Source organism: Onychomys torridus, chromosome 20 (genome assembly GCF_903995425.1).
Source record: "Onychomys torridus chromosome 20, mOncTor1.1, whole genome shotgun sequence".
In the NCBI taxonomy this organism is placed as follows: Eukaryota; Metazoa; Chordata; class Mammalia; order Rodentia; family Cricetidae; genus Onychomys; species Onychomys torridus.
Genome location: NC_050462.1, coordinates 45,934,038 through 45,960,019, shown reverse-complemented (window position 1 = coordinate 45,960,019; position 25,982 = coordinate 45,934,038). Strand labels below are relative to the sequence as shown.

The window sequence follows — 25,982 nt, the reverse complement described above, 5'->3', positions numbered from 1 at the left end:
TCAGCCAAGCACTCACACACATAAAAAAAATAAACAAAACAAAACACGAAGCCTAGCATGGCGGCAAACACCTATGATCCCAGAGTGTGGAAAGCTAAAGCAAGAAGACCGTGAATTTGAGGCCAGTCTGTGGAGTCCACCTATGGAGACCCCATGCATGTCTCAAGCAACCTAGCTAAGAAATGTCAGGTACTTACTGTCGAGCATGACCACCTGAGTTCACCCCTAGAACCCGCATGACAGGAGAGAACTGACTGCCTCAGGTGTCCTCTGACCTCCACGTGTAGACCATGGCACAGGTGCGCACACACACACAAATACCCCCACACTAAATAAATGTAAAAATAGGAAATTTAGGAAATAGACAAAAAAGTTCAACAAACACTTTTCCAAAGGACATAAATAAATGGAAAGTATATTAAAAACACTCTACATCATTAGTCATGAAGGCATGTCAAACAAAAACCATAGGGAGGTGCTGGGCTTGGTAGTGCAGGCCTGTAATCCTATCACTCAGAAGGAACAGGCAAGAGAGACCAAATTTAACAACAGGCTGGACTATAGAACAAGTTCCAGACCACCCGGAATCCAGAAAAAAGACTTATTTCAAAACTCCAAAGGCTAGGGATGTGGGTCAACAGTAGAGCACCTGCCCACCAGGTGAAAGGCCACACACAGGTTTGTAACCAGCCAACTTAAGTAGCACTTTACTGTTAAGAGGACCAAACTAAAACCTCGGTAACAGCGAGTCAAGGAAGCTCAGCAATAGCTCAGCTTCCCGGATGCTGGGATTACAGGCACGCAGCAACACAACACCACCTCTAGCTTTTCCACGTAGGTACAAGAAGTGGTTCCGGAAGTAATGGTATTAGCTGGGCACAACTATTCAGAACACATGGATCCTGGTCAAAGCCAGCCTGATCAGAGATCGAAGCCAGCCTGGGCAACTGTGCTGGCTAGTTTATGTCATCTAAGACCCAGGGAAACCTCACTGGAGAAAATGTCTCCATAAGATCAGGCTGGTGCCATCTCTGGGCAGGAGGTCCTGAGTGCTACAAGCAGGCTGAACAAGCCATGGGAAGCAGGGCGGCAAGCAGCACCTTATGACCTCTGCAGCAGTCCCTGTCTCCAGGTTCCTGCCTGTGTGAGTGCCTTGGCTTCCCTCAATGTAAGCCACACCCCTTCCTCCTGCAGTTGCTTTTGGTCACGTGTTTCATCATAGCAATAGTAAACATAACCAAGTCAGAAATATTCTGTGCTCAATCCACAGTACCCCCATCAAAAAAAGAAATGGGAGAGGTCATAACTAGGTTCCTTAAAGCCGTATTTCAAGAAAGGAAATCAACAAGAGGCTGCATAAGAAACAATCCTTACATATATTTTTTTAAGAGAGTTGCTGTTTTGTTGGTTTTTTTCAGTGCCCAGGACCAAATTTAGGTTTTCTCACATGCTAAACAAAGGCTTTATCATTAAGTTATAGCCTTGGTCCTAGAAAACAGTGGTTTTTTGAGGACTGAACCTAATGCCTTTCCCATGGCAAGCAAGGCCTCTATCACTTACCTACATCCCTGGTCCCTGTAATATTTTTCTGAGAGGCAGCCAGACACTCACAAGGACAGATAGTCCTTGAACCTATGACCTTCCTACCTCAGCTTCTGAGCAGCTAGGATAACAAATGTGAGCCATCCACACTTGGTTGCCTTAAAAATAAATAAAGACATTTTTATTTGTGTGTGTGTGTGTGTCTGTGTACCACATGTATGCAGGTGTCCACCGAGGCCAGAAGAAGGTATCAGGTTCTCTGGAGCTGGAGTTATAGACAGCTATGAGCCACCCAACATGGGGGCTGGGAACTGAACTAGCACCCTCTAGAAAAGCAGCAAGTAATCTTACTCGGTTGAGTGAGCCCCTGGCTGCCTTCTAAACATTTGTTTGGAACAGAGATGACCTGAGTTCAGTTCCTGAGACCCATCCATGGTGGAAAGAGAATACCACGGGCTGTCCTCTGGCCTCCACATGTGTACTTCAGCATACCCCCACACAGAATTAATAAATGTAGTAGGTTGTTTTGTTTTCAATTTGTTTGACACAAGGTCTTGCATAGTTGCCCAGGCAGGTCTCAAATGTGTGATCTTTCTGCCTCAGCATCCTGAATAGTTAGGATTATTGACATATACCACCACTCCCAGTTTCTAGAAAATTTGTCGAGTTAAAAATGATAAATTGGGATTGGGGATTTAGCTCAGTGGTAGAGTGCTTGCCTAGCAAGCGCAAGGCCCTGGGTTCGATCCTCAGCTCAAAAAAAAAAAAAAAAAAAAAAAAGATAAATTGGAGCCAGGCATGGTGGCACACACCTTTAATCCCAGCTGGGAGGCAGAGCCAGGCGGATCTCATGAGGTTGAGTCAGCCTGGTCTATATAGTGAGTTCCAGGCCAGGCAAGGCTACCTACTAAGACCCTGTCTCAAGCACTGGATTGTTCTTTACCAAAACTATGTCTGCTGTTTTAGAGAAAAGCAAAATGTATGTTGTAAGGACTGGGGAGATGGCTCAGCAGTTAAGAGCACTGGCTACTCTTACAGAGGACCCGGGTCCAGTTCTCAGCAGCCACATCAGCACTCACAACTATTTGTAACTCCAGCTTCAGATAATGCAATTCCTTCTTCTGGACTCCAAAGGCACCAGGCACATACTCATATAATACATGCAGGCACCAGGCACATACATAGTATACATGGACATACATGCAGGCAAACACTTGTACACATAAAACAAAAAATATTTTCTTTAAAAAATTAAAAGTATGCCAGGCGGTGATAGTCTCAGGCCTCAGGAGGCAGAGGTAGGTAGACCTCTGAGTTCGAGGCCAGCCTGGTCTATAGAGCGAGTTCCAGGACAGCCAGGATTGTTATATAGAGAAACCTTGTCTCAGAAAACAAAAACAAAAAAATTAAAGTATGATGCATTTACTAGTGGAAAAGTTAAGAAATTTCAGTAGTTCAAGCTGGACATGATGGCTCACACCTTTGATCCCAGCACCTGGGAGGGAGAGGCAGGAGGATCTCTGTGAGTTCAAGGCCAGCCTGGTCTACAGAACAAGTTCCAGGATAGGCTCCAAAGTTAAACAGAGAAACAGTCTTGAAAAACAAAACAAGAAATTCAGTAGTTCAATCCAAACCACTGTATATTCACAGCATTTACTAGAGATGAACAAATAACATCATCTATCCCAAACTATCTGCATCCCCCACTTGGACTGCATGCAGCAAAAGGCTTTTAAAACTCAGTTCAATTTAAATCCCCTCATCTAGTCAATGGGTACAATACTATTTCCAACTACACAGGGTTAGGTGACGATTAAGTGAGGAGGCAGTGTAACGCTTGGCTTGCCGCCTGGAGTAGAGAAACTACTTCATACATGTTGACTGTTATTACCTGAGGAAACGCTCAGTCCCCATGAGTCCAGTGCTGGGATGGCGTCTCATTTAAGAAACAAGTTTAACCTCAAAAAAACAAAAACAAAAGTTAAAAGCAATGTTAAATATCAACACACTGAGACCTCATGAGCAATAAAGAGATCCCGCTCAAGACCCACAGTGGAGCCTTTTGTACCTCTTCACCTCTGCCCAGTGTCTGGGCTGAGACAGCTGTGTATGAGACTCAGTCAACACAGGGCAAGGGGCTCACTGTACAGGATGACAAGTCACCCAGGACTTTTGTTGTTCTTCCTGACAGACAAGTCAGTGACATCTAGCCTTGCTGAAGATTCTTTACTTCAGATAAAAACACTGTCTATTCAAGACAGCTACGGCCTAGACACACCTTCTTCTACTACGGAGCCTTCCTGCCATGTCTTTACTTGCCCAAACTCCCCACCAAAAATAATTACTTTAGGCCCATATTAGCAACTTCAAAGGATTAGCCATAGAAAGGCTAGAAGAGAGCCCATAAAAAGACCAAAGTGTTAACCTGAGTAATTACCAACTTTAAAATAAACATCAAAATTACCTGAAGTAGAAACTAATCTTTTCAGCATCAAGAGATGTGTGGTGGTGATTTGGAGAACAGGTGATGTGTGGTGGTGATTTGGAGAACAGGTGATGTGTGGTGGTGATTTGGACAAAAGGTGATGTGTTATGGTGGTGATTTGGAGAACAGGTAATGTATTATGGTGGTGATTTGGAAAACAAGTGATTTGTGGTGGTGATTTGGAAAACAGCTGCATAATCAAAACATCAGTCCTTGGCCATGCTAAGAAACCACAGAAAAATTCTTCATCTTTTGACCCAAAATGCTTCATTCCAACAGTAACTTAAAAAAGGTGGGGAGAGAAGAGTAGCACAGCAGGGTGTGACATGCCTGTGATCCCAGACAGACCCTATCTCAAAAATATGCTTTAAGATACAGTACAATCAGAACTCTCCTAGCTTTACTGATGAAGACTAAATTAATACAGTCATTTTTGAAAACTGACAATGCTTACTAATGCTAAATATACATAGAGCCTATTACCTAGCAACCTACGCCAAGGTATATATAATCATTAAAAGTAACTCTGTCTCACAAAACAAGAACATTGTACAACATGTACAAAATATTCCTAGTAATATTATCCATAATGACCCAGACTAGCAACAAACACTATATAGAAAAATATGGTATGGATAGACAATCAACTATTATAAAGCAATGATAAAGAAAACACCATTGCTATAAACAACTATATTCACTAAGCTCAAAGACAATGTTGAACAAAAAAAGACACAAAACAGGATATATGGTTCTATTAATATGAAACTTAAAAGCAGGTAATACTATGCCAGGTAGTGGTGGCACATGCCTTTTAATCCCAGCACTCAGGAGGCAGAGGCAGGCGGATCTCTGTGAGTTCAAGGCCAGCCTGATATACAGAGCTAGTACCAAGACAGTTAGGGTGGTTACACAGAGAAATCCTCTCTAGAACAAACAAACAAATCAGAGAATACAAATCTATGGTTTTAGAAGTCAATAGTGCAAGAAGTCATTTATGCAATATATTAGAGCATTTCTTTTTCCTTTTTGCTATTATTATTGTGCGTGTTTACAACATGTACAGCAGGATGGCCTCAAACTCATGATCCTCTTGTCTCTGCCTTCCAAATGCTGGGATTACGTACAGGCCTGCGCCTTCAGGCCCAGAAGTCTAGAGCATTCCTGATGTTCAGTAGGTTTACTTCCAAAGAAAACTGTCTCAACAACATTGCTTGAGGGGACTTAACGCTCAGAGCTGACTGGGTAGAAGCAGTGATTGTATTCCAGTCTAGCTCATCTAGACACAGATGTACTACACTCAGCACTGCGTTGGGAAGCCATGCCCCACTGCCCTGCTCCGTGCAGTTACTCTTCTATGCCTCCATGAGCAAGTCAGTGTTCAAGCTCAGCATTTCCCACTGGCCTCCTTAGCATCAGAGAAGTCAGAACGTTCACTGTAAAACAGAAACGTGTTATAATCCACACAGGCAACACCCAGCAACACTCACAAATATCTCTTTAAAAAACCATTCAGTCAGCCGGGCGGTGGTGGCGCACGCCTGTAATCCCAGCACCCGAGAGGCAGAGGCAGATGGATCTCTGAGTTCGAGGCCAGCCTGGTCTATGGAGTGAGTTCCAGGACAGGCTCCAAAACTACACAGAGAAACCCTGTCTTGAAAAAAAAAAAAAAATCATTCAGTGATTTTTCACTGGCCAGAGAATATTTATTTTACACTGCTTAGCAAGTGCTTTTGTGATCTCATCCAACTAACCTTTTTTTCTCATCATGAGTTTCTATCCATGAGTTCAGAAATAAATTATGTGCAGTCAACTTTAAAGCTATGCTTTTGCCGAGCAGTGGTGGTGCACGCCTTTAATCCCAGCACTCAGGAGGCAGAGGCAAGTGCTGTGGGATGTTCTGTATGTCAAATGTGTTGCTCTGACTGGTTAATAAATAAAACACTGATTGGCCAGTAGCCAGGCAGGAAGTATAGGCGGGACAAGGAGAGAGAATAATTCTGGGAAGTGGAAGGCTGAGGTGGAGAGACACTGCCAGCCGCCGCCATGACAAGAGAGATATAAGGTACAGGTAAGCCATGAGCCACCACGTGGCAACTTACAGACTAATAGATATGGGTTAATTTAAGATGTAAGAACTAGATAACAAGAAGCCTGAGCCATTAGGCCAAACAGTTTAAATAATATAAGCGTCTGAGTGATCATTTTATAAGTGGACTGTCAGACTGCCAGGCTTGGTGGGACCTGGAGAGAAAACCCTAGCTACAGGCAGGGGGATCTCTCTGAGTTCTAGGCCAGCCTGGTCTACAGAGCTAGTTCTAGGGCAGCTAGGACTGTTACACAGAGAAATCCTGTCTTGAAAAACCAACCAAAAAATTAAAATAAAATAAAATAAAACTATGTTTTATGTCAGGCATAGTGGCACACACACCTTTAATCCCAGCACCTGGGAAGCAGAGGCAAGCATATCTGGGCTTTTTCTCTCACCTCAGTATCTCTGAATATACAATACATCCTCTATCTAGAACAACATTGCAAAAAAAAACAAAAAAAGAGACCTAAGAGGTCAAACCAGTGTCACAGCAACACGAAGATGTTATTTGCACTTACTCTGTCTTGAAGGTGTTGGGGCTTGAACCCAAGGCCTGTGCGTGCTACATAAACTCTTTACCACTGGAGTATTTTGGTTCTAGATTTATTTATTTTATGTATGTGTGTTTGCCTGCATGTATGTATGTGCACCTCGTGTGTGCCAGGTGTCTGGGGAGAGCAACAAATGTTCTTCATTGCTGAATCATGTCTGCAGCCCCACTGAAATGCCTCACCGGCCCTCTTTCTGCTCTCAGTTTTGAGACAAGCTCTTAGTAAGTTGTCCAGGTGTGCCTTGCCCTTGCCATCCTTCCACTTGAGCCTCCCCAAGCACAGGGGGTACAGGCCCACCTCATTTGTCTTCTTCACACAGAGAGATGCCACTGTAGTAAAACTGCTAGTGTGCTCACGGAAGTCAAGGTAGGCCGTTAATCCAAAGTAACAGTAGCGTTGGAGAAGTAGCTTAGTGGTAAGCCATACACGAGCACTGCAGACAAAATGAAACAAAACCAGCCGTGGTTGGAGATCCCTGTCATCCACACTCAATTTTTAAAACTAAACTAGAACATCTCACTAGGAAAGAAACACTGGAACGGGTTGGGATGTGGTTCAGTAGTGAAGGGCTTGACAGCATATGGAACGTTCTCAGTGCAGTCCTAGCACAGTCAAACAGTGAAGGCTAACAACCCTACAGCCGCTCTCATCTTCCACACCAGCCCTCGAGCTCCTACAGATGACCAAACCTCCACACACTCAAGTCCTCTACATTAAGTAGTGTATTTGCATATACTCTGTAGAGCTACAAACGTTGGTGGGGTGAAAACTGAGGGCCTTGTTATAACCCAGATTGGCTTCTGCTGGAGATGTCTTTCTCTATGCTGTGAAGGTGTTGCTCTGACTGGTTAATAAATAAAGTGCTGGTTGGCCAGTAGCCAGGCAGGAAGGACAGTATTAGGTGGAATGAGCAGAGAGGAGACTTCTGGAAAGAGGAAGGCTGAGTCAGAAGTCCTTGCCAGCCACCACCGCCATGAGGAGCATGATGTAAAGTACCAGTAAGCCTAGAGCCACGTGGCAAGGTATAGATTTACAGAAATGGGTTGATTTAAGATATGAGAACTAGATAGCAAGAAGCCTGCCCCGGCCATACAGTTTGTAAGTAATATAAGTCTCTGTGTGTTTACTTGGGTCTGAGCAGCTGCAGGAGCCAGGTGGACCCAGGAAAACTCCAGCTACAGGCTTCTGTGGTGGTTTAAAAGAAAATGGTCCCCCAAAGGGACTGGCACTAGTGAGAGGCATGGCCTTGTTGGAGAAGCGTGTCACTGTGGAGACGGGCTTTGAGGTCTCCTATGCTTAAGCTACACCCAGTGAGACAGACCACTTCCTGTTGCCTGCGGGATCAGATGTGGCTCCGTTCTCCACTCTCAGCTCCTTCTCCAGCACCATGTCTGCCTGCACACCACCATAACCTGGTCATGACAATAATAATGGACTAAACCTTTGAAACTATAAGCGACACAATTAAATGTTTTCCTTCATAAGAGCTATCATGGTCATGATGGCTCTTCATAGCGAGAGAACCCTACCTAAGGCAGCTTCACATTCTTAGTCTTCTAAGTGCTGGGATACACACCACTCAGCCTACCTATATATTTCAATCATTTCTATATTATATCTCCTACTATGTAGATAGTTGTTATGCAGTATTGATTACAAGACAATCAGGGAAAACGTGTTTGGTACAGCTGCAGTTTTTCTGATTTTTTTTTTTTAAGATTTATTTATTTATTATGTATACAGTATTCTGCCTGCATGTGTCCCTGCAGGCCAGAAGAGGGCACCAGATCTCATTGCAAGTGGTTGTGAGCCACCATGTGGTTGCTGGGAATTGAACTCAGGACCTCTGGAAGAGCAGTCAGTGCTCTTAACCACTGAGCCATCTCTCCAGCCCACGATTTATTTATTTATTTATTTTTTAAATACAGACAGCGTCTCATCATTTAGCTTTGGTTAGCTTGAAACTCTGTATGTAGACCAGGTTGGCAAATTCAGAGATTCCCCCACCTGCCTCTGCCTCCCAGTGCTGGGATTGCAGGTATGCTCTACCATGCCTGGCCTCTTTCCTGAGTATGTTTTCACTGTTATTTGGCTGAATCCACAAATGTGGAACTCAAAATTAAGGAAGGCTGGCTATAACTTCTGTCCTTCATTCATGTGTTGTTCCTCACGACCCCCCTTTGCTTGAGGCAGTGTCCCACTCTATAACCCAAGCTGGTCTGGAACCCACAGCAATCCTCCTGCCTCAGCCTCCCAAGCACTGCGACTTCAGGCATAAACCATCAAATCACATCAAACGTGTTCATGCCTTTTTAAAAGGAACGCTTTTGCTTTCGCTTTCCCTCCCTCCCTCCCTCCCTCCCTCCCTCCCTTCCTTCTTTCCTATCTCTCTCTCTCTGTCTCTCTCTGTCTCTCTCTGTCTCTCTCTTGTGTGAGTCTTCTGCTTGTGTATCTGTCTATGAGTACAAACGCCTGGAGCTTGCAGAGAGCAGAAACAGGTGCTGGAGTCCATGGAACGGGATTTATACACACTGTGAACTTCCATGTGGGTGCTGGGAATGAAATACAGATCTTCTGCAAGAACAAGTGTTTTGTTGTTGTTTTGGGTTTTTTGTTTGTTTGTTTTTGTTTTGTCTTGTTGGTTTTTCGAGACAAGGTTTCTCTGTAGTCCTGGCTATACTGGAACTCACTCTGTAAACCAGGCTGGCCTCGAACTCGCTGCCTTCCTCTGCCGCCCGAGTGCTGGGATTACAGGTGTGCGTCACTACCACCTGGCTAGAACAAGTGCTCTTAACCCCTGATCCATCTCTCCAGCTCACACTCATGTACTTACTATTCTTGGCAGCACAGTAAATATAAAATACTTCTCTCTCTCTCTCCCGTCTCTCTCTCCTCTAACACACACACACACACACACACACACACACACACACACACACACTTCCACTTCACATATATACTCACAAATGAACTGGGTCAAATACTGGGAAGGTCTGTATCACTCAGTGAATCAATACTTGTCAATCTGAGCCAGTGTGTAGATGAATAATTTTAATCCCAGCACTTGGGAGACAGAGGCAGGCAGACCTCTGTGAGTGTAAAGCAAGCCTGATCTACATAATGAATTCCAAGCCAGCCAAGGATATACAGTGAGACTTTGTCTCAAAGGCCAAAAAAAAAAAAAAAAAGGTTATCAGCTGACCAATTCATAGTATTTCCAAATCACTCATGGGTAAAGATCTATTCCGTTTATCAGATAGCTATAATACCTAGACTGAAGCTAGAGCCATGTACCTACAGAACTATCTCCCCAGACACACAAATAAATTTTAATGTCACCAAGGACAAAACTCTACTAATGCTTTCAGACTCAACAATGCACATGCCCATCACCCCGACACTCCAGAGGCCAAAGGAGGAAAACCTGAAGAGTGAGCTACAAGGAGTCTAAGGCCAGCATGAACCAGACAGACAGAAGTGAAAAGCGAAGGGCAGACTGAGGGAAGAAGGGAGAGATGAACCATTTACTCACTTATACAATACCTGATATAGTATCAAAGAAGACTGTTCATAATTAATGAAGGAGATATTAAAATTTTTCTTCATATACTTCAACAAAAGAATCCAATTGTCTTCTATTAAGTTATATATTATAGATTTGCAAAATGATAAAACAATGTCAGGAATATAGCTCAGTGGTAGAGTGATTCCCTAGTACATGTAAGTCCCTAAGTTTGATATATAGAACTAAAAAAAAAAAAAATTAAAATAAAGTAATACCTGCCTTCCTCAGTGAATTGTTTTGAAAGTTTTTTTTTTTTTTTTTTTTTGTTGTTGTTGTTGTTGTTGTTTTAAGGTATAGGAACTGGAGAGAAATCTCAGTGGGTAAAACACCTCCTGTACCAACATGAGGATGTGAGTTCAGACCCCTAACACCTATATATAATGTAGGCAGAGTCATACATTATCTGCAACTTCAAGGCTGAAGTCAGAGACAGGCAGACTCTGGGTACTTGCTGGCCTTGTAGCTCAAACAGTGAGCTCCAGGCTCAGTGAGACACTTGCTCAAAAAATAAAGTAGAAGACAATATAAATAAATTTTAAAAACAGATGGGCAGAGGGGAGTTGGAGAAGTGTTCAGCCATTAAGAATACTTGTTAACACTTACAAAAGGCTCAAGTTTGGTTCTTAGCACCCACATCAGGTGCTCACAAAAGCATGGACACCAGCTCCACGGAATACAGCATCCTCTTCTGGCCTCCCAAGTACCTACACACATGTTTATGAGCACACACAGATACACATAAATAAAACCAATCTTAAAAAAAAAAAAGGCAGACTAGAGAACACTCAATGTTGACCTCTGGCCTCCTCCAGATGTGCATGCACAGGTACAGGCATCCTTATGCATACATGTACACGCCAAATTATAGATATCAATATATAAGAAGTGTATTGTTATATTTGATGAATTAATATTTAATTGTTTTCTTAGTTTTAAACCCTAGTAAAGTTCAATATTGATAAATATAATGCACACAAGCCAAAGTTCCTTACTGTCCACTATAGGTTTTGGTTTATTTGTTTTCTATTTGAACTTTTTTTTTAATTAGTTACTCTTTTGCATGTGTGTCTGTACACCATGTCCCTGTGTTGCCTGCAGCGGCCAGAAGAGGGAGTCATATCCCCTGGAACTGGAGTTATAAACTATTGTGAGCAACCATGGAGGTGCTAGGAACCAAACCTGGGTCTTCTGGAACAATAGGCAGTTTTGCATGTCTGTCTGTCTGTCTGTCTGTGTCAAGGTGTCAGATCCCCTAGAACTGGAGTTACAGACAGTTGAGAGCCGCCATGTGGGTGCTGGGAATTGAACCTGGGTCCTCTGGAAGAGCAGCCAGTGCTCTCAACCACTGAGCCATCTCTCCGGCCTCATAATAACTTTTAAAAGAATAAAAGGGGGCTTTACTTTTAATTTTTTTTTTTTTACATTTCACCATGTGCATAAATTTAGGATCTCAGTGATACAACATTCTATTTATATAACTCTTCTCCTCCGTTTATGGTGCATTTTTGCACTCTCAAATATCCCCAGAACTTCTTACTGTGCAGTAATAGCGTCACCTTCCTACCACCAAACGATAGATTAAACATGTTTGCTGTAAGTAAAGCTATCTTCTCTTCTAAGTTATATTTACCCTAAACTGTTTACTCAAAGTGCTCACTCCGTAGAGCTGACTTTTCTTTTCTTTTAATTTATTTATTATGTATATGGTGTTCTGCCTGCAAACCAGAACTGGGCACCAGATCTCATTACAGATGGTTGTAAACGACCATGTGGTTGCTGGGAATTGAACTCAGAACCTCTGGAAGAGCAGCCAGAGATCTTAACCTCTGAGCCATCTCTCCAGCCCAGAGCTGCCTTTTCTTATGTTGATGCTCCACACATGTACATCAGCGGATCTCCACATTTCATGGACAGCTGTGTGTACACAGATAAATTTCTGCTCAAACTACTAACCCTAGTGTGAACTCACAAAACAATGCAAACATCATAAACTTTACCCATAAGGCCCCAGAGTAATGCTCACCTGATTTCTAGCTCAGATATGCTGGCTCATCCATCCAGGTAAAATATTAAGAACTGTATCAAGTAGGACTTTGAGACACTGAGGAAGGACACTGGTAGCCTCGGGCAGTTCACCTGAGAAGAAGAAAGAGTCTTTCACTACACTGAGGCCAAGCCCTAATAAGCTTTCAGCAACAAGGCAGTGACATAAAATTCTCAGAATAGTTCTGACTTTTCACTGGTCTGTGTCTTAATTAAGTGATGTGGGTGACAGCACAAGAATCACTTTGGAGCCACATATATTATCCCTTACTCTGAGAGCTGAACACTGTCTATCAGCTACCAAATCCCCAGAGATTTCAATTCTACAGACGTTGCATATAGTTCTAAATTTAGCCAAGCAATAGGAAATAGTTGGAAGACACGCAATTCATTTTAATATCTGTGATTTATGTTGCCAGGCAGCTAATGTCTTTAGTCATGTGGGAGCAGACAACCACAGGAAGGGTAAGAAATACACATGTCATACAATCAACTGACAGGCTAGTGATTGTGTTGACTAAAATACTAAGCCAGCTGTGGTAGCTCACACCCCAGATCGCAGCACCTGGGAGGCTGAGGCAGAATGATCAGGAGCTCAAGGCCAGCATGGGTTACAAGAGACCCTGTCTCAAAAGGAACCGTAAAGGGGAGCTGGAGGGATGCCTCAGATGTTAAGAGAACTAGCTGCTATTCCAAAGAACTCAGGTCTGATTCCCAAAACCCACATGGTGGCTCATAACCATTTGTAACTTTAGTTCCAGGGGATCTGATATTCTCTTCTGGCCTCCATAGGCCCAGGCATACAAGTGGTACACAGACATGCATGTACACGCAAACACCCATAAACAAAAAAGAAAAATAAAAACTTAAGTTGGGCGGTGGAGGGGCATGCTTTTAATCCCAGCACTCGGGAGGCAGAGGCAGGCAGATCTCTGTGAGTTCAAGGACAGCCTGGTCTACAAAGTAAGTTCTAGGAAGGACAGCCAGGGCTACAGAGAAACCTTGTCTCAGAAAATTTTTTTAAAAAGTAAGAACATGATAATTTATTTTTACTTTTGTATGTCAACACCAAAACAGGGGTGTACTGGTTACTCTTCTGTGGCTGTGATAAAACACCATGACCAAATGCCACTTGGGATGGATGGGGGAGCCACGGACAACACGGGAAGACCCACTGCAAGCCTAGCCCTCTTCCCTAAGTCAGTCATTGGAGTTCCTCCTCTGAAGTAGTTTAGTTTGGAAACCTCATTGCCTAAGTACATGTGGGAACAAACACAGCTGCAATTCATCCTCCTTCCCTCCATCAAAAACAAGACCCAGTTGATGAAATGAAATACAAAGAATAGACGCTGGACAATTAAGAAATAACTGTCCTGTGAAGGAACTATCCCCCACTAGAGGAATCGGGTTCTTTCACAAGTGATTAGCTCCAGGCCCGGGGCAAGTGGAGTACAAAGTTAACTAAGAGCACCTTGCCCATGAAAGTGCATGGGGTGCTGACAGTGGAGTGCCAAAGGGACAGAGAAGCCACCCCTAAGATGCTCCCATTAACCAAACTGAGAATTTTTAACATTTTTATTCTTAAACCATGTTTACAGGGTACGTATTTATGGGGTGGTGGAGGGGGTCGTGTAACACATCTGGCATGACCAGGTCAGAGAGTAACTTGGAAGAGTTGACTCTTCCTTCCACCATGTAAATTCCAGGGATGGAACTCAGGTTACAGAACATGCAGCAAGTGCCTTTACCTCCTGAACTATTTTGCTGGCCAAATTTTACAGTTCTTTTAAGGAGTTTTACTTTTATTTTTAATTATGTGTCTATGTGCACAAAAGTGCTGTGCCTACCACAGATACCCTAAGAGTGTTGGATCACCTGGGGTGGAGTTACGGGCTGTGATGAGCAGCCTACGTGGGTACTCACTCTTAACTGATAGGCCATCTCTTCAGCTCCAAATGCTCTTTTCTTTTTAATAGTCAATACTGTATTTAACACTGACAACTAGGAACTACAAATTACTGAGTTTGGGAGGGGAATAAAGTGTCTGTATGCACCACTGTGTGTGTACTTATGTGTGTGCATATGTGTATGGAGGCCCAGAGGACAACCTTGGGTGTATAACCATTGGTCCTAGTTATCTTTTCAGGCAGTTACATACACAGACATATACTGCACACACAGTAAGAAAAAAAAAAAGAAAAATATCAACTCTATAGTACTCTCCAAACAAAACCATCTAGCTAGTAAATGTAAAGGGAATGAGACAATCTGAAAATCAACATCCTGAAATCACCAATTTAATGAAAGCTTCAGATAAGACTCATCAATGGAGCCAGGTGGTGGTGGTGCACGCCTTTAATCCCAGCACTCAGGAGGCAGAGCCAGGCGGATCTCTGTGAGTTCGAGGCCAGCCTGGGCTACCAAGTGAGTTCCAGGAAAGGCGCAAAGCTACACAGAGAAACCCTGTCTCAAAAAAACCAAAAAAAAAAAAAAAAAAGACTCATCAATGGATGCCAAGGACACAGGTGAAAGGCACTTGGGAGGTAAAGGCAGGAGGATCAGAAGTTCACAGTCATCTCTGTTATAGAGTAAGTCTGGGGCAGTGTGGGGTACTACATGAAACCCTGTCTCAAAACATCAACAAATGGTTCCTAAGGAAAACAAGAATCATCAATCTTAAGACAGCCAAACGGGGTAGCTTACATAGTGAACTCTCTTGAGAGAGAATATGAATGAATGCATAGGAACTAGCAATACACCACGCTAGGCAAACCCTGTACCGACGGAGCTGTAGTGCTAGCTCCCACTTGTTCATTCACATCACCTGACCTAACTGACTTCACTGTGTAAGCACCACGTCTGGCGATTTCATTTAGTAGCCCAGGTTGCTCCTTTGCACTACATAAAGAAATGATAATCCCAGCACTCGGGAAGCAGAGACAGGAGGGTCTGGAATTCAAGGTCAAACTTAGCTATAGATCAAGTTCCAGGCCAGCCTGAGCTACATGAAACTGTCAGGAAAAGAGAAGGTAAGCCAAGTGTGGTGTCATGCACCTGTAATTCTAGCACATGGGACACAGAGGCAGGAAATCTCTGTGAATTCAAGGCCAGCCTGGTCTAAATTCAGAGTTCCAGAACAAGGATTGCATATCAGCTATCCTGATATCAGATATTTACATTACAACTCATAACAGCAGCAAAATCACAGTTATGAAGTATCAACGAAAATAATTTTTGTTTTGTTTCATTTTTCGAGACGGGGGTTTCTCTGTGAAGCCCTCCCTGGCTGTTCTGAAACTAGCTCTGTAGACCAGACTGGCCTCAAACTCAGAGATCTGCCTGCCCTGGGATTAAAGGGGTGCGCCACCACTGCCCAGCTAATTTTATGGAAGGGTCACCACACCGTGAGAACTGTATTAAAGGTACACGGCCTTAGGAAGGTTGAGAACCACTGCTCTAACCCTTAATCTGCCTCTCTCCTTTCAGTTAGTAACGCAGTCCAGTCATCCAGAACAGAAGCCTGAGCTTCAGATCCTCTCCTGGACCCACTTGGGAGCCTTCCCCACTCCCATCACGTCTGCACAGACTGGAAGGAGGATGCCAATTAAAGCCATCCCAGTTGTGCAGACGCGAGCTGGCGGCATCCTGAACTAAAGCAGCAGCACCACTCTGGAGAAAGACTGAAGAGACAGTACAGACGTGGCCACATGAGACCTTTATGACTGCTAGAGACTCGAGTAGAAAAGACTCACTTTTTAATACCCAGCTTTCCAGCTTATAAAGCTGCTAGTCACTCACAGGTACTGTTCCCAGGAAGAACTACTCAGGAGTAAGAACCCATTTCCATGAGAAGACTATATTTGGGGGTGGAGGTTTAAGACAGGGTTTCTCTGTGTAACAGCCCTGGCTGTCCTGGAACTTGCTCTGTAGACCAGGCTGGCCTTAAATTCACAGAGATCTGACTGCCTCTGCCTCTGCCTCCCAAGTGCTGGGCTTAAAGACATGCACCACACTGCCACCATCACCCAAAAAAACAAAACAAAACAAAAATATTCCTTTATTTTCTGTTTGTTTTGTTGGTATTCAGGAATCAAGACCAATGTCTCCTGAGTGCCCCACTCAAGTGAGCTATACCCCTAGTTTCCTCATAATATTTCTGTTTGGCCATGGTGAACTTGGGGTGCTATGTGAGAATCAAATGGAGACGTTCAAATACCAAAGAAAGAATGAGCCTAGAGCTAAGTGGTCAGCACTGAGGGCAAAAACCACAAAATATCAGCTTATAATAACAGACGCAAGGTAAAGTCATCAGTGGTGTCAGACTGCATGGTGCTGCTTCTGAGATGTTACCTAAGACAGCTAACCAGAGACAGCACAAGCCCTGGAGCTTGGCTAAAATATGGTTTATAGGTTGTATATCCTAAGCCCAAACACAGACCTACAGAGTAACACTCAAACTGCATGCATGTGTGTGCTCCTTCATTCATTCCTGCAGACAACATAGAAGTGCACACTGAGGAATGATTGTGGACATTAGGATTATAGCAGTTCATAAAATACAGAACATTTCTGTTCTCGTAGGCATTAGGTGTACGTCAGAAAACAGACATCAAACAAGATAACTTTAAAAGGTGGAGTTAGGAGATTAGGTAGGTATGTTCTTATAAGTCTGAAGCCAGTCAGAGCTGCACAGTGAGTTCCAGGCCAGCCTGGGATTGTACCAGTATTGAATTTGTATTGGAATCTCCTTAATTGCTTCCTTCCTAATTATTAAGTCTGCAAAAGCATTCCTAAATCTGAACCACTCTTCCAGGATACCAAGGATTACTTGAGGCAACAATGATGTTCATATGCTAAAACCCTGAATAAATTACAAATGTCACATGAAACAATGTCAACAAAAATATGAACTGCATACTTAAAACTTAGTCCTTTTCATTTTCTTTTGTTTTGAAATAGGGTCTCACTGTGTAGCTCTGGCTGGCCTGGAACTCATTTTGTAGACCAGGCTGGCTTTGAATTCACAGAGATCTGACTGCCTCTGCCTCCCAACTGCTGGTATTAAAGGCGTGTCACAGCCAGACCAAACTTATCTTTTTAACATACACACTGGTATAACATTAAGGCTCATTTGAGGGTTTTTTTTTTGGGGGGGGGAATGTTTGTTTAAACATCTATTTTTGGTGGGAAGGATCATTCCATGAAGTCAGTTTTCTGTATCCACGTTTAGGTGGATTCCAGGAATCAAACTCAGGTTCCCAGACTCGAGTAACAGTAAGAAGTACCTTTAACTGTTGGGCCAACTTGCTTGTCCTAATCAAACCTTTGGCAAAGACAAAAGTGCTTTAGAGATTATGAAATACAGGTTTTGTTATTACTAACAATAAATTTCAGGTCTGGAGATATAACTCAGTTGACACAGTGCTTGCTTGGCATGCTTGAAGCCTGGGTTCAAGGCCCAGAACCACATAAACAACAAAAAGATATGGACATGGTAGCATATGGCTACAACCTCGGTACTTGAGAAGTAGACACAGGATGATCAGAAGTTGAAGGTTAGGGCTGGAGAGATGGCTCAGAGGTTAAGAGCACTGACTGCTCTTCCAGAGGTCCTGAGTTCAATACCCAGCAACCACATGGTGGCTCACAACCATGTGTAATGAGATCTGATGCCCTCTTCTGGCCTGCAGGTATACAGGGAGGCAGAACACTGTATACATAATAAATAAATCTTTTTTAAAATTTATTTATTTAGTATACAGAAGAGGGTGCCAGATCTCATTACACATGGTTGTGAGCCACCATGTGGTTGCTGGGTATTGAACTCAGGACCTCTGGAAGAGCAGTCAGTGCTCTTAACCTCTGAGCCATCTCTCCAGCCCAATCTTTTTTTTCAGGCTTCAGGGCAGTTTATTTCATAAGGAACCAATTTCCATGAAACACACTTTTCACACTAGTTAATACACATACAATGTCTCCAGGACTCTGTCTCCTCTCCCAACAAGGCCATGCATCCTCAAAGGCAGAGCACGGTCCTCATATTCTTTTTGGCATATACCTCAAACAGAGGCAGCACAGTCCTCTGCACACTTGCTGATTTAAAAACAGTTAAATGCCTAAAGGCCAGATTACATCCGTGGCCAAGGTCCTTCAACAAGCACAGTTCTAGATACATCTGAAACTTCAGGAGGGATATGAACTCCATCACAGGGCAGCAGCATCTCCTGGCCATAATGGACCTGTGAATCTGAACCATCCTAGACACTACTGGTTTCAACCTGAAGGTTGAGACTGCAGGTAGACAGGAATGTGTGGCAGTCCAGTGTCTGCACACCCGACTAGCCAAGAGGCCTCTCTGAGACTACAGCAGCAATGTGGTCAGTGCAAAGGATGCTGGAAAAAAAAGAAGTTGAAGGTTATCCTTGGCTACAGAAGCTGTCTCAAAAATAATAATAATGGAGACCAGCAAGATGCCTTAGCAGGTAGATGCAGCTGAATTCCCAGCATCCACATACAGGATGGATAACCAGCTCTCCCTGTTGTTCTCTAACTCCATACACAACACAGCATGTAGACACTACCACACACACACACCCCATAATAACAACAAACTGCAAAAAAATGATATTATGATGTGAAACATACCAGTATACCAAAAGTAGCACCACAAAAGCAGTTAATGAAGATAAAACAGCTTATTCTATGTATTACGTTAGAACTGGCCAGATATGGTGTCACCCAGTCCTGTCACCCAGCACCCAGGAGGCTGAGGCAGAAGGGCCAAGGCTAGCCAGGGCTACACACAGAGACTGTCTCAAAACAAAGAAATCTAAGCTACCTTCCTATCTCCATAATTAACAGATTTTGCCTGATTGTCTTTAAGTGTAGGAGAAAATATGTTAAGGAAACTCAAAACAAAGGCCAAATTAAGAAAATTTCCCTATCTGCTTGTAAAAATAAAGTCACAGAGGGACTGGAGAGATGGCTCAGCAGTTAAGAGCACTGACTGCTCTTCCAGAGGACCCAGGTTCAATTCCCAGGATCCACATGGCAGCTCACAACTGTCTGTAACTCCAAGATCCGACACCCTCACACAGAAATACATGCAGGAAAAACATCAATGCACATAAAATAAAAATAAATTATTTGCCAGGCGGTGGTGGCACACGCCTATAATCCCAGCACTCGGGAGGCAGAGGCAGGCGGATCTCTGTGAGTTCAAGGCCAACCTGGTCTACCAGAGTGAGTTCCAGGAAAGGTGCAAAGCTACACAGAGAAACCCTGTCTTAAAAAACAAAAACAAAAAATATATATATATATTTTAAAATGTGCTGAATTATAAAAACAAACAAATAAGGTCCCACATAATAGACGGAATGGACAGAGTGCCTTCTAGAGAGAGAGACGGAGACAGGGAGAGTGCTATGCTGCTGCAGCAGCTAGACTGACCGTCAAGTGCAGTGTCTCCACAGAGGTGAGGATACAGCAGCTCAGGGAATACTCGGGGCACTGGATGCAAAGACCTAAAATTAGCACACCAACTGGACTCATGGACACATCTTGAAGGCCTGAGTCTGGCACACACTCCGTGGAAGGGACAACGTTCGTCACACTCACGGTCCTTTCTCCTTTGATTTTTTTAGCATTGTAGCCCAGGACAGCTTCAAACTGATCCCATCTTCCTGCCCTGCCGCCTTCTGAGTGGCAGGAGGGCAGATACACATCGACCCTCACGCCTGCCTTTCAGCTCACCTTTCCAGGGCCAAGATCTTGCTGACAAGCTTGACAACTGAGTTCCCACACCAATGTTTGGTGGCTCACAACCACAACCACAGGCAACTCCAGATCCAGGGAACTGGATGCCCTCTCTTGACCGCCACAGGATATAAACTGGCACATAAACATAAGCACACATACACACAATTTTGAAATAAAATAAAATCTTTGGCTGGGAGTGGTGGTGCATGTCTAATTTCAGCACTCAGGAGACAAAGGCAGGCATATCTCTGTGAATTCCAGGCCAGCCTAGACTACATAGGATCAGGTTAGCCAGGGCTACCAAGTCGAGAACTGTCATTAAAAAAAAATAAAATCTTAAACCAGGCAGTGGTGGTGCACACCTTTAATCCCAACACTCAGAAGACAGAAGCAGGCAGATCTCAGTGACTTTGAGGCCAGCCTGGTCTACAAAGCAAGTTCCAGGACAGGCAGGAATGCTTCAAAGAGAAACCGTGTCTCGGAAAAAACCAAAAAAATAAAAAATAAAAACTTAAAAGGAAAATTAGATAATTTTACAACATTCTCTCCTGTGAACCTACCAGAACAACATAACCAAAACACAACACTTTTCTTCCTTCCTCAAAAATCTACCTTTCACTGAGCCAGTGAGACGGCTCAAGAGGAAAAGCATTTGTCTCAACCGGAACCCATGGTAAGGTGGAAAGAGAGAACTCGCTCCACACAAAGTTGTTTTCTACCGTATGTATACACACACACACACACACACACACACAGGCCTTGGCAAATGTGCCCTCAAACATATTCATTCTATTTCTCTGTATACATGCATATATATACACACAACATATATTCATATGTGTAAATTCAAAAGTATTTTTTACTCCACCTTTTCCTGAAAACTTATGCATTCATGAAGAAACCAGGCACAGTAAGAAGCATGCTGATTCAGCAACTGTCTGTACAGAGCATTATCCGCACCTATTTATTTATCTGTGACATAGAAATGTTTACTACCTCTGAGCCTGGAGAAAAACTTACTAGAAATGCTAGGGAAAGCCCTAAAAGGGGAAAACAGAAGGTTGGCAGACACTGTTACCCATTTGTCTAGGTTATTAGAAATTATTTATAAACAAAATTACTAATAGGTGAGGTCGGCGGTGGTTCACACCTGCTATCCCAGCACCAAGGGAGTCGGAGGAAGGAGGATCTTTTGTGAGCCTGGGCTACATAGTGAGACCCTGTCTCAAAACAACAAAAACAAAATAAAACAGGGTGGGGGCTGAAGAAAAGCCTAGGTGGTTAAGAAGAGCATGTACTGATCTTATAAAGACCTGAGTTCAGCCCTCAGCATCCATGTTGGGCAGCTCACAACTACTAACAGCCTGTAATCCCAGCACTCAGGAGGCAGAGGCAGGCGGATCTCTGTGAGTTCGAGGCCAGCCTGGTCTACAGAGTGAGTTCCAGGACAGACTCCAAAGCTACACAGAGAAACCCTGTCTCGAAAGGAAAAAAAAAAAAAAAAAAAAAAGATACCTCATCCTTTGCCTTCCTGAACTGAAGAGTAGCCAAGAACTGCCCCAGAGAGCAATCTCACCCAAGCCACTGCCACCAGGTCAGAGAAGGTGACCGAGGAGGAAAAGATGAGGCTTGCTCCACAGTACTCACAGGCCTGCTTCTTTTATCCTCAAACTTAATGTAGATTTATTGAATTCAGCTAAAAATGCTAGGGAAGGGAGCAAACGTTCTCTAAAGGCCAAATCCCCCACTGTTAGAAAAAGCAAATTTTATAGTTTTAGCTCAATTTTTATCTACAGAGATGGAGAACTATCACCTTTTGTGCTGAGGCCAAGACTGCAGAGACGTACTTGTCTCAGCCAGCAATGAGTGAATCTCATGTGAGATCTAAGACCATCCCCACAGAGCTGGAGACAGAAGAGCACTTGTTGCTTTTGTGGAGGACTGGGTTTGGTTCTCATCACCCACAAGGCAACTCACAACTGTCTCTACTTCAGTTCCAGATGGTTCTATGCCCTTCCTGGCCTCTGCAGACACCAACCAAGCAAGTAAGTGGCACATACTCATACACATAAAATAAAATACATCTGTAAAAAAAGAAAATATCCTAAGAGGTGACAGGGGAAAAATATTCTCTTCCAATGAAAACCTTACAAAATCTTACCAGAAATTCACAAGGATATAGCCAGGGGCTGGAGAGATGGCTCAGAGGTTAAGAGCACTGGCTGTTCTTCCAGAGGTCCTGAGTTCAATTCCTAGCACCCACATGGCAGCTCACAATTGCTGGAACTCCAGTTCCAAGGGAATCTGGCAACCATGGCAGGACACCAATGCACATAAAATAAAAATAAAAAATAAAATAAACAAAGCCAGGGAGCCTGTAACCCCAGCTGTTTCATAGGCTGAAACAGGCAGTTCAATAGTGCCTAAGAGTTCCTGGGCAGACTGGGCACCATCAGTCCCTCTCAACTAGTCAGTCAATAAACATCGAGTCTGTCAAGCACTGACTGCATGTTCAATATGCAAAAGTGATGAGGACACAGAATTCACAAAAGAAAACCAAAAAAAAAAAATCTGTCCTCATTTTAACAGGAAAGACTAAAACTTACACAAAGTAACAGGTGAGGTCAGGAGACAAGAATCTCACAAATCCTTTGCAATTCAGAGCCAAGGAAATGACCCCGTTGGGGTCCCTGGAGTACCAACCAAACCTGACAGAGGTGAGATGACCCAAGAACACAGAAGTGTGGAGTCTCTGTGCTAGAGTCACCTACCAATAACCAGGAGATGGGTGTGTGAGTTAGGGAGATGGTGCTACTGATCCACAGTGTTAGAGACAAGCATCAAGTTTTCAGCAGGGCATCACGGTGCACACATGGAACCTCGTGCCCAGAGGCTGAGACAGGAAGACTGCCCTGAGTCTGAGAACAACCTGGGCTCGTGTGAGACTGTGTCTCAGTCAGCAGACAAAGACTAGAACCAGGTCTTACCCTGGAACAGGAAGCCATCCCTCTCCAGATTCCTTTTTTTTTTTTTTTTTTTTTTTTTGGAGACAGGGTCTCTTGTTTCTCCTCAGGCAGTCCTCAAATTGTGTATATAGTGGAGGACAATCCTGAACCTCTGATCCTCCTGCCTCCACCTCCAGAGTGCTGGTATCCCAGGAGAGTGTACTATACCTCCTGGTTTTACATAATGCTGGGGAATGACCCCCTGGCCTTTGGGCATACTAGGCAAGACTCCACCAACTCAACCAAAATCTAAGGCCAAGGCATATGATTTTTATCACATTGATTTACTTATTTATTTTTACTGTTGCTGATTTGTTATTTTTGAAACAGGATGCTGTTACAGAAACCAGGTTAGGTTTGAACTCAACCCTACACTCTTGGTTGGCCTCAAACTCTGGATCCCTAGCGCTGGAATTACAGGTCTATACCACTTCTACCAACTTTATGAGGCGAATTTTTTACTTATTTTTGGTTTGGTTTGTTTACTCAGACATGGTCTCGTGTAGCCCAGGCTGACCTCCAACTCTTTATGTAGACTAGGCTAACTTTGAACTCTGGATCCCCCTCTTCACCTTCCAAGGGATGATTACAGGTCTCATCACAGCAGACTATCTGATCAATTTTAAGTTTTGAAGCTCTGCAGGTCATTTGGCACAAAACAACTAGAATTGCGTGCGTGCGTGTGTGCGTGTGTGTGCGCGTGTGTGCGTGCGTGCGTGTGCGTGCGTGTATGTGTGTGTGTGTGTGTGTGTGTGTGTGTGTGTGCGTGCGCGTGCGCGTAGCCCTGGCTGTTCTGAACTGGCTTTGTAGACTAGGTTGACCTAGAACTCAAGAGATCCTCCTGCCTCTGCCCTGCTGGGATTTCAACTCCTGAAGTTTAACTCTCGCTGACATTTCATCAGCCCTTCCGGTAAGGTTCTCTGTTCTAGAAACCACCGTGGAAGAAAAATACATCTAATAAGTGAAAGGAAAGAACGTAATTCACATCCTTCCACTCTCCTCCAACTTTTATCTCCATGCCCCAGTCTTGGGGGATGGGTCTTTTCTGAAGTAAGGAGAAATGCATTTGGAAAAGAGGCCACACATGACTGGCATGTCAGTTTGACTATCTAGAAACACAATAAAAAGGCTAGGAATCTGTGATCTTTAGTGGTACGTGTCACATCCCCCAGCCTCCAAGTTGCCTCCCAAAATCAGCTAAGACTGTGGAGGTGACTCAAGTCCTGCGGGGATTCGGGGGTGTGGGGGGGGGATCTGGATTTAAATTTTCCCTCTTTCCTCTCTTCGGGGAGGAGGTGGGGTAAGGGGGCTGCGATGCGGCCAGGCACCGTCGTGCAAAACAATTCACTTGGGAGTCCACAGTCTCCGCAGCTACTAGGCTCCCGGTGACCCGCGTGGAGGGAAAGGGGACACAAACCAAAAAACAAACAAACAAACAAAAAAAGCTCAGCCCTACGAGGACGCACGAGCTGCGGGCCCCGCACAGGCCCAACTTCTTCAAGCTCCCCAACATCCCCCCGCAGCCCGGGGCCAAACTCCTCCGAGGCGCGCGCGTGCAGGGGCAAACTCCGGCACCTCGGGCGTCCCCTGCTCCCGAGGGCTCCGGGGCGAGCGGGGCGGGCACCCCCGGGCATCCCCGGCCCGGGCCACAGGTGGCGGCGCCGCCCCCGGCCCCCGGCCCCCGGCCCCGCTGCGCGCGCGCCCGCTCCGCGTCCGTCCGTCCGTCCACCCGCGCGGGGCCGACCCTTCCCGGGCGCTGCGGCCCTGCCTGGCCACCCCCGCGGCCCGCCCGCCGCCCGCCCGCCCCGCCCGCCCCGCCCCGGCCCGCCCGCCCCCCGGCCGGAGGTGGCCTCACCTCACGGGGGCCAGAGCGGGGAGGGCGCCCGGTCTCCGCCCGCCGCCCGGGCCCACGGCCGCTCGGCTTGCGGCTCGGCCCCGACGGCCGGCGGCGGCGCGGCGGCGCGCTCCTGGGGGCGGGCTCTTCTCGGACGGGGGGGGAGAGGGGAGGGTCCTCCCCGGGGGCCCGGGGCGGGGAGGCAGGGGAGCGGGGCGGGGGAGGGGAGAGGGGCGCGGGGAGGAGGGGAGAGGGGGAGAGAAGGGGGCCAAACCCGGGGAGGGGGAGAAGCAGAAGGGGAAGAAAGGCCCGGAGTCCGCCCCCCGCTGCGGCCTGCGCGCTACGTCACCACGTCCGGCGTGGGCGTCAGCGCGTCCTGCGCCGCTCGCGTCCCTGCTTCCTGTGGGGCGCCTCTCCCCTCTCTCTCTCTCTCTCTCCCCCCGGGCCCACCGGCTTCGCACGCTCGCACGCTCCTTCCCCCCTCCCTGCCCCTGCCCCTGCGCGCGCTCCCGCCGCGCGTGGCCCCGCTGTGCTGCCCCTGAGGGCGGGCCCCCCGTGCCCCGAGCCCGCGCACTGTGATTAGGGAGGGCCGGAGAGGAGGTGTGGCTAAGTAACCTGAGGCTGGCCCCACTCACCCGTAGCCCAGGCTGGCCTCGCCATGTGTAGAGCCCAGGCTGGCCTCACCCTGTAATCCCATGCTGACTTCACTGTGGAGCCCAGGATGGCCTCACCCTGTAATCCCATGCTGACTTCACTGTGGAGCCCAGGATGGCCTCACCCTGTAATCCCATGCTGACTTCACTGTGCAGCCCAGGCTGGCCTCTCCTGGTAATCCCATGCTGACTTCACTGTGGAGCCCAGGCTGGCCTCTCCTGGTAATCCCATGCTGACTTCACTGTGCAGCCCAGGATGGCCTCTCCTGGTAATCCCATGCTGACTTCACTGTGGAGCCCAGGCTGGCCTCTCCTGGTAATCCCATGCTGACTTCACTGTGTAGCCCAGGCTGGCCTCTCCTGGTAATCCCATGCTGACTTCACTGTGGAGCCCAGGCTGGATGGACTCTGGCTCTGGAGTCCTTCATTCTTCTTGGGGCTGGTATTTCTGGTG

At 45.5% G+C, this 25,982-nt stretch overlaps 1 long non-coding RNA gene across 1 annotated transcript; it reads right to left on the bottom strand.

The window, feature by feature from the left end:
• Positions 1–300: 300 nt before the first annotated feature.
• On the bottom strand, positions 301–25,083 carry LOC118570825. Its single transcript, XR_004943259.1, has 4 exons — positions 24,897–25,083; positions 12,259–12,371; positions 3,434–3,501; positions 301–328 (listed from the first exon to the last, which is right to left on the bottom strand). It is a non-coding gene; the product is annotated as an uncharacterized LOC118570825 (long non-coding RNA).
• Positions 25,084–25,982: the final 899 nt, after the last annotated feature.